This window comes from Podarcis erhardii (genome assembly GCF_964252035.2).
Source record: "Podarcis erhardii genome assembly, chromosome: 2".
In the NCBI taxonomy this organism is placed as follows: Eukaryota; Metazoa; Chordata; class Lepidosauria; order Squamata; family Lacertidae; genus Podarcis; species Podarcis erhardii.
The window spans coordinates 8,520,502-8,530,362 of NC_138498.1; positions in this window are offsets into that span (position 1 = coordinate 8,520,502).

Below are 9,861 nucleotides of genomic sequence, written 5' to 3' on the forward strand. Positions count from 1 at the left end.
ATAAATAAATTTTTATTTAAACCCCGCCCTTCCCGGTTCAGAAAACCGGGCTCAGGGCGGCTAACAACAAATTTAAAACACTTAATTGATGCAACAAAAAACAGCATAAAACGTGAATAACAATAAATTCAGAATTCAAAAATCAATTTAGGGGGGAAATACATCCAATAAACATTAGATAATCCCCAGGGCTAGCTGGCTGAATTGGTCCTACTTGGGCCAGTGAGGAGACCAGGGAAGAATTAGCTGTGGGGTCTCAGAGCGGGTGATCTTCATAAAAGGGGGAGGGGGAAGGAAGAGAAGGGGAATAAAAGATCAGGCTAAGTTCAAATTGAAAGCCAGGCAGAATAGCTCTGTCTTACAGGCCCTGCGGAAGGAGGTTAAATCCTGCAGGGCCCTGGTCTCATGGGACAGAGCGTTCCACCAGGTCGGAGCCATCACTGAGAAGGCCCTGGTCCTGGTGGAGGACTTCCTTAGGGCCCGGGACCTCTAAACTATGATTATTCATGGACCTTAAGGTCCTCTGCAGGGCATACCAGGAGAGGCGGTCCTGTAAATACGAGGGCCCTAAGCCCTAAGCAGTGTCCAGGCTACTCCTGGTATCTCCTGATTCAAAGCACACATATGCCAAGTGGTGCAGACGTCCCCTTGCCTGGGCCAAGCTGGAACATGATTCAACTGCCTTTGTCTGGTGCGGTACAGGAATCCAGCATTTCTCCCCTTTCCTGCTGGCTGTTCCTTCCAGTCTTTTACAGTGCCTGCTTGCTGGAAACATCGAGGAAAGCTCAGCATCCAGACATGCCCATACCAGAACCTTGCATTACTGTAGCAATACTTACTTTTTGCTTTTTACAGTTACTGTAGCACTCAGACTTGCCCTTCATCCCTTGTAGGGAGACAAAGACAAAGAGATAGTGCCTATTTACTTCACTTCCTTGTGTGTTGGACATCTCACTGGGAAACCCCCATGCAGCCATAAGCAAACTCGGCCCTCCAGATGTTTTTGGACTACAACTTCCATAATAATAATAATAATAATAATAATAATAATAATAATAATAATAAATTTTATTTATATCCCGCCCTCCCCAGCCGAAGCCGGGCTCAGGGCGGCTAACAACACTAAAACAGTACAACATTATAAAACATTATAAAAATGAATTAAAATCAAAATTGATGGCAACCATAAACTAAAGTTTTGTAAAGATTGCCAAAGGAGGGAGTCAGGCTGCGCCCTGACCAAAGGCCAGGTGGAACAGCTCTGTCTTGCAGGCCCTGCGGAAAGATGTCAAGTCCTGCAGGGCCCTTGTCTCTTGTGACAGAGCGTTCCACCAGGTTGGAGCCGCAGCCGAAAAAGCCCTGGCTCTAGTTGAGGCCAGCCTAACCTCTCTGTGGCTTGGGACCTTCAAGGTGTTTTTATTTGAAGATCGTAAGTTCCTCTGTGGGGCATACCAGGAGAGGCGGTCCCGTAGGTACGAGGGCCCTAGGCCGTATAGGGCTTTGAAGGTTAAAAATAGGACCTTAAACCTGATCCTGTACTCCACCGGGAGCCAGTGCAGCTGGTATAGCACCGGATGAATGTGATCTCTAAGCGAAGACCCCGTAAGGAGTCTCGCTGCGGCATTTTGCACCCGCTGGAGTTTCTGGGTCAGTCTCAAGGGCAGCCCCACGTAGAGCGAGTTACAATAATCCAGTCTGGAGGTGACCGTCGCGTGGATCACAGTGGCTAGGTCGGGGCGAGAGAGGTAAGGAGCCAACTGCTTAGCTTGGCGGAGATGAAAAAATGCCGCCTTTGTTATAGCTGCAATCTGCGCCTCCATGGAGAGGGAGGTATCGAAGATTACACCCAAACTCTTAACGGACGGTGCTGGCACTAATTGCACCCCCCGCAAGAGATGGGAGTTGCCCCCTCAGCCCCATGTCGTCCCGTCCCAGCCAGAGGACCTCTGTCTTCGAAGGATTTAACTTCAACCGGCTCCCACGTAACCATCCAGCCACAGCTTCCAAGCATCTGATCAGTGTGTCTGGGGCCGAGTCCGGGTGGCCGTCCATCAACAGATAGAGTTGGGTGTCATCAGCATACTGATGGCAGCTCAGCCCAAAACTCCGGACAAGCTGGGCGAGGGGGCGCATAAAGATGTTAAAAAGCATCGGGGAGAGTATTGCACCCTGGGGCACACCACACACCAAGGAGTGGCGGGATGACAATTCCCCCCCAAGCGCCACCCTCTGTCCCCGACCAGAGAGAAACGAGCGCAGCCATTGAAGGACTGTGCCCTGGATCCCCACGTCGGCGAGGCGGTGGTCCAGGAGTTCGTGATCGACCATGTCCTAGCTAACAGGACCATTGGTCAGGGATGATGGGAGTTGTAGTCCAAAACATCTGGAGGGTCGAGTTTGCCTATGCTTGCCCCAGTGTGTGTGTGTGTGTGTGTGTGTGTGTGTGTGTGTGTGAAAGAGAGAGAGAGAGAGATGGGGATGAGAGGAGGGGAGAGAGGGAAATTCTATTTAATGCTGCTGGCTTTCATAAAATCATAGAATTGAATAATAGAATAGTAGTTGGAAGGGACCCCGAGGGTCATCTAGTACAACCCCCTGCAATGCAGGAATCTCAGATAAAGCATCCCTGACAGTTGGCCATCCAACCTCTGCTTAAAAACCTCCAGTGAAGGATACGTCCACAACCTCTACTGTCAAACAGCTCTTACTGTCAGAAAGTTCTTCCTGATGTTTAATCGGAAACACCTTTCTTGTAACTTGAATCCATTAGTTCTGGTCCTTCCCTCCACTACAGGAGAAAAAAGCTTTCTCCATCTTCCATGTGACAGCCCTTTAGATATTTGAATGTGGCTATCATATCTCCTAGAAAGGCTCTGTTAAACCACAGAGCCTAGGACTTGCTGATCAGAAGGTTGGTGGTTTGAATCCCCGCGACAGGGTGAGCTCCCGTTGCTCGGTACCTGCTCCTGCCAACCTAGCAGTTCGAAAGCACGTCAAAGTGCAAGTAGATAAATAGGTACCACTCCAGCGGGAAGGTAAACGGCGTTTCCATGCACTGCTCTGGTTCACCAGAAGCGGCTTAGTCATGCTGGCCACATGACCCAGAAGCTGTACACCGGCTCCCACGGCCAATAAAGCGAGATGAGCGCCGCAACCCCAGAGTCGGTCACGACTGGACCTAATGGTCAGGGGTCCCTTTACCTTTTATCATATCTCCTGCCAATCTCCTCTTCTGCAGGCTAAACATACCCAGCTCCCTCAACCGTTCCTCATAAGACTTGGTTTCCAGGCCCTTGATCATCACCCTCCTCTGCACATGTTCCGGCTTGTCAATATCCTTCTTAAATTGTGGTGCTCAGAACTGGACACAGTATTCCAGGTGTGGTCTGACCAAGGCAGAATAGAGTAGTACAGTACTATTACTTCTCTTTCTTGGAGGTGAGAGGTAGCAGCATTTAATGAACATTCACAAACTTTTTATTGATAATAATCAGCTAAATAGTTTGAGGATCTATACAACTGTGTAACATGCAGAAAACAGCATTTTTAGAGAAATCAAAGACTGGAACTGAGGGAAGTTGGGGGGTGGGTGGGTTCTGTGGGGGTAGGGAGGGGGAGAGAGGAAAAATGGGGGGGAAATAAGGATGATATGTTTCTGGATAATATGTTTTGTTTTAATTTTGAATAACAAAGTTATTTTAAAAAAAGAGGTAGCAGCATCTTTGCTGAGAATATTTAGCACCTTTATTTCATAATTCCATTTACTTCATAAAATTAATACACCGCAATTTACAAAAAAGGGTAAAACAATAAGACTATTACTAAAAAAATTACAACCATTATTTAAGCCATATGGAAAATTAAACCACAATAGAACAGACCTTTGAAGTTTTGAATACAAAACGCACAAATAAAGATGAGAAGCCATGTGATTTGTGACCTGGCTGAGTTCCCACATTGTCATGCCCAGGAAAGCAAATCTCACGAGTAGTGAATCATCACTTCTGGAAACAGGGAGTGTATCAGGTTATGAAAGGTAGCATATCGTTTGGGGAGCTGGTATGCAATTCAGATACACCCTCTGGCAGTGGTTTCCTGCACACCCCTTGCGCTAGCTCATTTCTGCATCGTCCTCTCAACTTTTAACAAAGAGCTGTTCAAAAGACCTTAAGAATACTTTGCAACTGTTTAGAAGGTGTTGTTGTTTAGTCATGTCCGACTCTTTGTGACCCCATGGACCAGAGCACGCCAGGCACTCCTGTCTTCCACTGCCTCCCGCAGTTTGGGCAACAGATATAAAAGGGATGTTAATGAACACAGAGAGATCTTTCAGGTGGCAACTGCGCTGAAGAATAAGGCAAGGCCAGAGGTGTGACCTTGCTTACCCTATCGCATCCATTGAAATAAAACGTTAGGCCCTTTCCTCCTCACAAGGATGAGTTTTTGTGGACCAGTGCAAGCACAGGCGCACAGATTGCATTTGCAATTTTTACACTATTTAGCGCAGCCTGCTGCTGTTTTAGGATATTTGTGTTTTAAATGCATTGTACTGCTTTATGTTGTGAGCCTCCCAGAGAGCGATGTTCTGTAAATAACAGTAACTAAATAGATCAAATTTTGCAGCTCTGATCACGCAGGTGATGTTCATGACAGGCGTCCTAGCTTGGAATGCCCCAGGCAACCACCACCTTCGTTAGTGCCACACCTCATAGGATGTGATTGATAGTTACACATATCCCTGGAGGAGAGCGACGGGTTTCTACATGGGATTAGCTGGGAGTTTACAGTTTAGGTAAAAATTGAAGTCCCATGCCCTCGTGTGACCGAAACCATTTCCTTTGTTCCACATATTTCTGCCCTACGTGTGGAGGTGCTGGGCTGCCCAGATGACAAGACCTCCTCTCCCCTCGGTCTCACTGATGTGGTCCAAAGGAAAGTAGAAAAATACGTTTGGCACCAGTCGGGCTGCAGGAGTTGCTGGAAAGAGGTATACAAGGCACCATCAAATTGTCTTAGGGACTCCATGAAGATGATGTACAGATGGTATACAACACCAGTGCAGTTAGGGAAAATGTATAAAACTAGTTCAAATGTATGTTGGAAGTGTAAGGAAAAGGAGGGGACATTTTATCATATGTGGTGGGATTGTAAAGTAATTAAAAAAATTTGGGAAATGATTTACAACAAATTGAAGAAAATGTTCCATTTAACATTTGTTAAAAAACCCGAGGCATTTTTGTTGGGGATTGTAGGGAAAGACCTGCCAAAAAAGTTGAAAAACATCTTCATGTATGCGACAACGGCCGCAAGAGTTCTGGTAGCACAAGGATGGAAGACTGAAGAAAACCCAACTAAAGAATCATGGCAAGAAAAATTGACGGACTATGCAGAACTGGCAAAATTGACATATAAGCTACGGGACAAGGATAACTGTGACTTTAAAGATGAATGGGAACCCTTTACAAAGTATCTGAAGATGCAACAAAGTAAACTGGACTCCTTGGCAGGTTTTGAATAAACATTCACAAACCTTTTATTAATAATAATCAGCTAAATAGTTTGAGGATCTATACAACTTTGTAACATGCAGAAAACAGCATTATTGGAGAAACCAAAGACTGGAACTGAGGGAAGTCGGGGGTAGGGGTGGGGTGGGGTTTTGTGTGGGAGGGGGGAGGGAGGAAAAATGGGGGGGGGGACAAGGATGATATGTTTTTGGATAATATGTCTTGTTATAATTTTGAATTTTTAAAAAAAATGGCTTAGGGACTCCACTCTCAATTTGTGTAAGATTTACTCCATAGCCTTTTCTTTTCCTGAAGATACCATGCAAGAATGTGGAGGCTTAGGATTAGAGTTTTCTTCTCTGGGATGGGCTACATTCCCAGGTTGATGAGCGCCATTTGCCCTTCACATACCAATACAGCACGTGCAGAAATCACCTTCTCCACCATTGGACCCATTACTGGTCTCGTTTGCTCAATCCACCAGAGCCCGTTTTCACATGCAAGGAAAGTCCCTAACTCACCGAGGGTTTGAGACCCATCAGATACCCTCACCTGGTTTAGCCGGCCAGTCCAAGTCATTCCTGGGGTATGACCACGGTTGGAAGTAGACAGATTCAAGGAGCCACAGCCGAGAGCTGAGGGCAGGGTGGAGACCAAAGGTGGACAAAGAACTCCAGAAGGAGCACAACATGTCCCCCACTAGAGGTACTACCCCTCCTCTAACATGCCATACACCACTATGTACTATGCAGCGCGCATGGCCCTAGTGCTGAGATTTGTGGGTGCCCGGCCTAATCATGGGGAATTTTGTGGGTGCTCAGAGGCACTCAGGGAACCAGCACCTATGCCATACACCCCAACATTTATTTATCTGTTAGTTTGTTCATTAGATTTATAGCCTGCCCAGGGCAGCAGTACTGATTTATAGCGATTGATGCTGATAACAATGGAACACTGAATGGGAATGAACATCAATGGAGGCTGTTGCTGCTGCAGCCACAGCACCTGGGCCTTCACCGGCTTGGGAATGGCCCGGCAGCCATTTCCCAGGGAGGCTGCAGCAAATCACAAGTTCAACAATTCCTTATCTCAGCAAATTGATGGTGGTGAGACCCTGCAAGCACAGGCTTGGTGTGCTTACTGCAGAAACATTTTTTCCCCTTGGAACAGGCAGGGGCTAGGTGAAGGGGCTGGATTTTGGCTGCCAAAGGATCCCACTGGTTGCTGTGAAGTGACTTGCATGGATCCGGCCCTTTTTCTCGCTCTCCTTGAGGCTCTTCCTCCTGTCTTCTAATGCACAGCCAGAGAAGATTGTGATCATTTCCTCTTTCCTCTTGGCACAGTTTAAGCAACTGAGGTGCCTGCTCTCCATGGATTGAGGCCTACCTCTGCTCCAGGCATCTTCGGCTTCTTTGGGCCTGGATGGCCATTTACACATCATCGCAACAGGGGATGGGGAAAGAGGATAAACGAGGGCACATTCCCATTAAATGCAAACATGTTATATGTGTAGATGCAGATATAGAAATAGTTACTCAAGCCCTTCTGCATGCACCATCAAGGGGGAGGGGAACTGGGACCAAGGGACTGCCCAGTCTTCGATCCAGGAGCTAACTGTGGACTGGTATCTTCAATGCCCTTCCTGCTCTCCTTTCTTAGAGTCATTTATCTTTAAACCAAACTTATACTGGACAGCTGTCCAAACAGAGGATGTGCTCCAGTAGAGGACTGTCCTCTGGAAGCCCATCAAATAGAGGACTTGCCTCTGGAACCTCTTCAAAAGGTCATCGTTCTTAAAATGGAGACAAGAGCTGTTGCCTGCTGTGAGCTTGCTGTGTGCACACCATTCCTTTAAAGCACATTCAAAGGATGCTCTTTCCCGCAAAGAATTCTGGGAACTGTAGTTTACGCCTCTGTTCCCAGCAACCCTTGGCAAACTACAATGCCCATAATTCTTTGAGGGGAAAGAAAGCATATACAGTGGTACCTCAGGTTAAGTACTTAATTCGTTCTGGAGGTCTGTTCTTAACCTGAACTGTTCTTAACCTGAAGCACTACTGTACCTTAGCTAATGAGGCCTCCTGCTGCTGCTGTGCCGCCAGAGCCCGATTTCTGTTCTTATCCTGAAGCAAAGTTCTTAACCTGAGGTACTATTTCTGGGGTTAGCTGAGTCTATAACCTGAAGCGTATGTAACCTGAAGCGTATGTAACCTGAGGTACCACTGTAATGTGTACACAGACTCAACATTGGCACTGTAGAACTCAGGAGGAAGGCACCTTGGTGTGAGGGTAACAGATTAATCCACTTCCTATTTAATCCACTTCAGTTCCACAAGCCTGAAGTTCTGGTTATGTGCTTGGACCCCTCCAGCAAAACGCAGTCTGCATGCACCTTGAGTTGCCTTTTACTATTGCTTTTCTAGCTCTGTGATATTATGCATGGGCTCTTCGAATAAACCGACTCCTTGGATCTCATACGAGTGTCTTGCCTACGGTCCAAAGCAAAGAGTAGCAGGATGCCACAATAAGACTGTGGTTAATAAATCTACAGTGAGTTTTTATTGCCCCTCTCTTTTCTTGCTCTGACACATGCTGCCTCTTGCTGCTGCTGACGAGGCAACGATCCGGTGAGAGGAGGGCAGGGAAGGAGTCCGCCTGGGGTCCCTGCCGGAAAGGTGAAGGAAGGGCCATTGGAAACAATGCGCCTCGTTCTTGTGCCAGAGGGCTCAGAGCCAAGTGTGAGAGGTAGGAATGGAGTAACGGAGAGGTTGTGAAAGGGCACGAGGAGGAATGGAAAAAGAGAACTAATAGCTTGCAGCAGCTGCTTCACCTACCTCTAACCTGCTTTGAGTGCAACCAAAGTAGCTTAGTTGTTCCTATTTGGATTCATTGAAACCACCCCAAAATGCCTGATTTATCAAGAAAATACTAGGATGTAACAAGTTGGTTTGGGTGTGATTTTAACTTTCAGAACGCCCCTATTTTATATTGTGTGTGAGATTGCCATATAACCAGGAAAACAACAACAACAACAAAACCCTGGCCTGTTCCACTCCTGCACCTTTTAATAGCAACTGCTGTGGGTTAAACCACAGAGCCTAGGACTTGCCGATCAGATAGTCGGCGGTTTGAATCCCCGCAACGGGGTGAGCTCCCGTTGCTCGGTCCCAGCTCCTGCCCACCTAGCAGTTCAAAAGCACGTCAAAGTGCAAGTAGATAAATAGGTACCGCTCCGGCGGGAAGGTAAACGGTGTTTCTGTGCGCTGCTCTGGTTCGCCAGAAGTGGCTTAGTCATGCTGGCTACATGACCCGGAAGCTGTACGCCGGCTCCCTTGGCCAATAAAGCGAGATGAGCGCCGCAACCCCAGAGTGGATCACGACTGGACCTAATGGTCAGGGGTCCCTTTACCTTTACCTAATGTCTGCAGACAAAGGGGAGGTGTCTCTGTAGCAGCAGGACACCTGCTTTGCATGCAGAAGGGCTTGAGTTCAATCCCTGATGGGCTCTCCAGGAAGGGCTGGGAAAGATTCTGGCCTGAAAGTCTGTGGTAAGTGCAGATGGTGGTGAGCTAGAGGAAGCAATGGTTTGATCTGGAGTAAGGCAGCTTTTCATGGGCCTCCTAAGTTGCTGGTAAAAGCTGATCAAACAGTGTCCTCACTGGTTATCCCTGGGCATGCAAACCACCCCAACAAAGTGGACAGTAAATCCATGCAATACCACTGTCGTAGAAGCAAACACAGTGGAATTATAAACTGCACCACATGAAGCAGCATTCCTGGGACATACAGAAAAGGCTTTTAGAAAAGGCAGGGCACATTCATGGAGGGAAAGGTTGCTAAGCAATGAGCGTCATTCCTTCTGTTTCCTGTGATCACTGCATACTGGCAGCGAGGGATGGAAAGGTCTGACAATTTCAGTCCTCTCAGCTTCTCATTTTTTTCAGTCTTAAATTCAGGTTGCCACATTTCTGCCGTAATTTTCAAACCCTCCCCCCAGCATTTTAGTGGGAAATTCCTCCTAATAAGCCCATTTTGGCATGCGGTTTTGACTAATGTCCATATCTTTGCTAGAAATTTCTCCTATTTTCTGCATGCTTTCTCCTCATATCTGCATTTTTTATAAATATTGGTTGGAAAACTGCATTGGAAAATTCAGACAGCTGTGAATTTCAAAGGATGACTGCATTTCCATTCTCATATTGTTTTGGAATGTGCAAATTTGACTGATTTGGCCTTAAATGTGAACCAAATGGATTTCTCCCCGATTCCTTTGGGCAACCATATATATGGCTGTATATTGCACAAGGGCCCACAGGAGGTAGCAAACTCCCCATACCCAGAAATCATCTTAAAT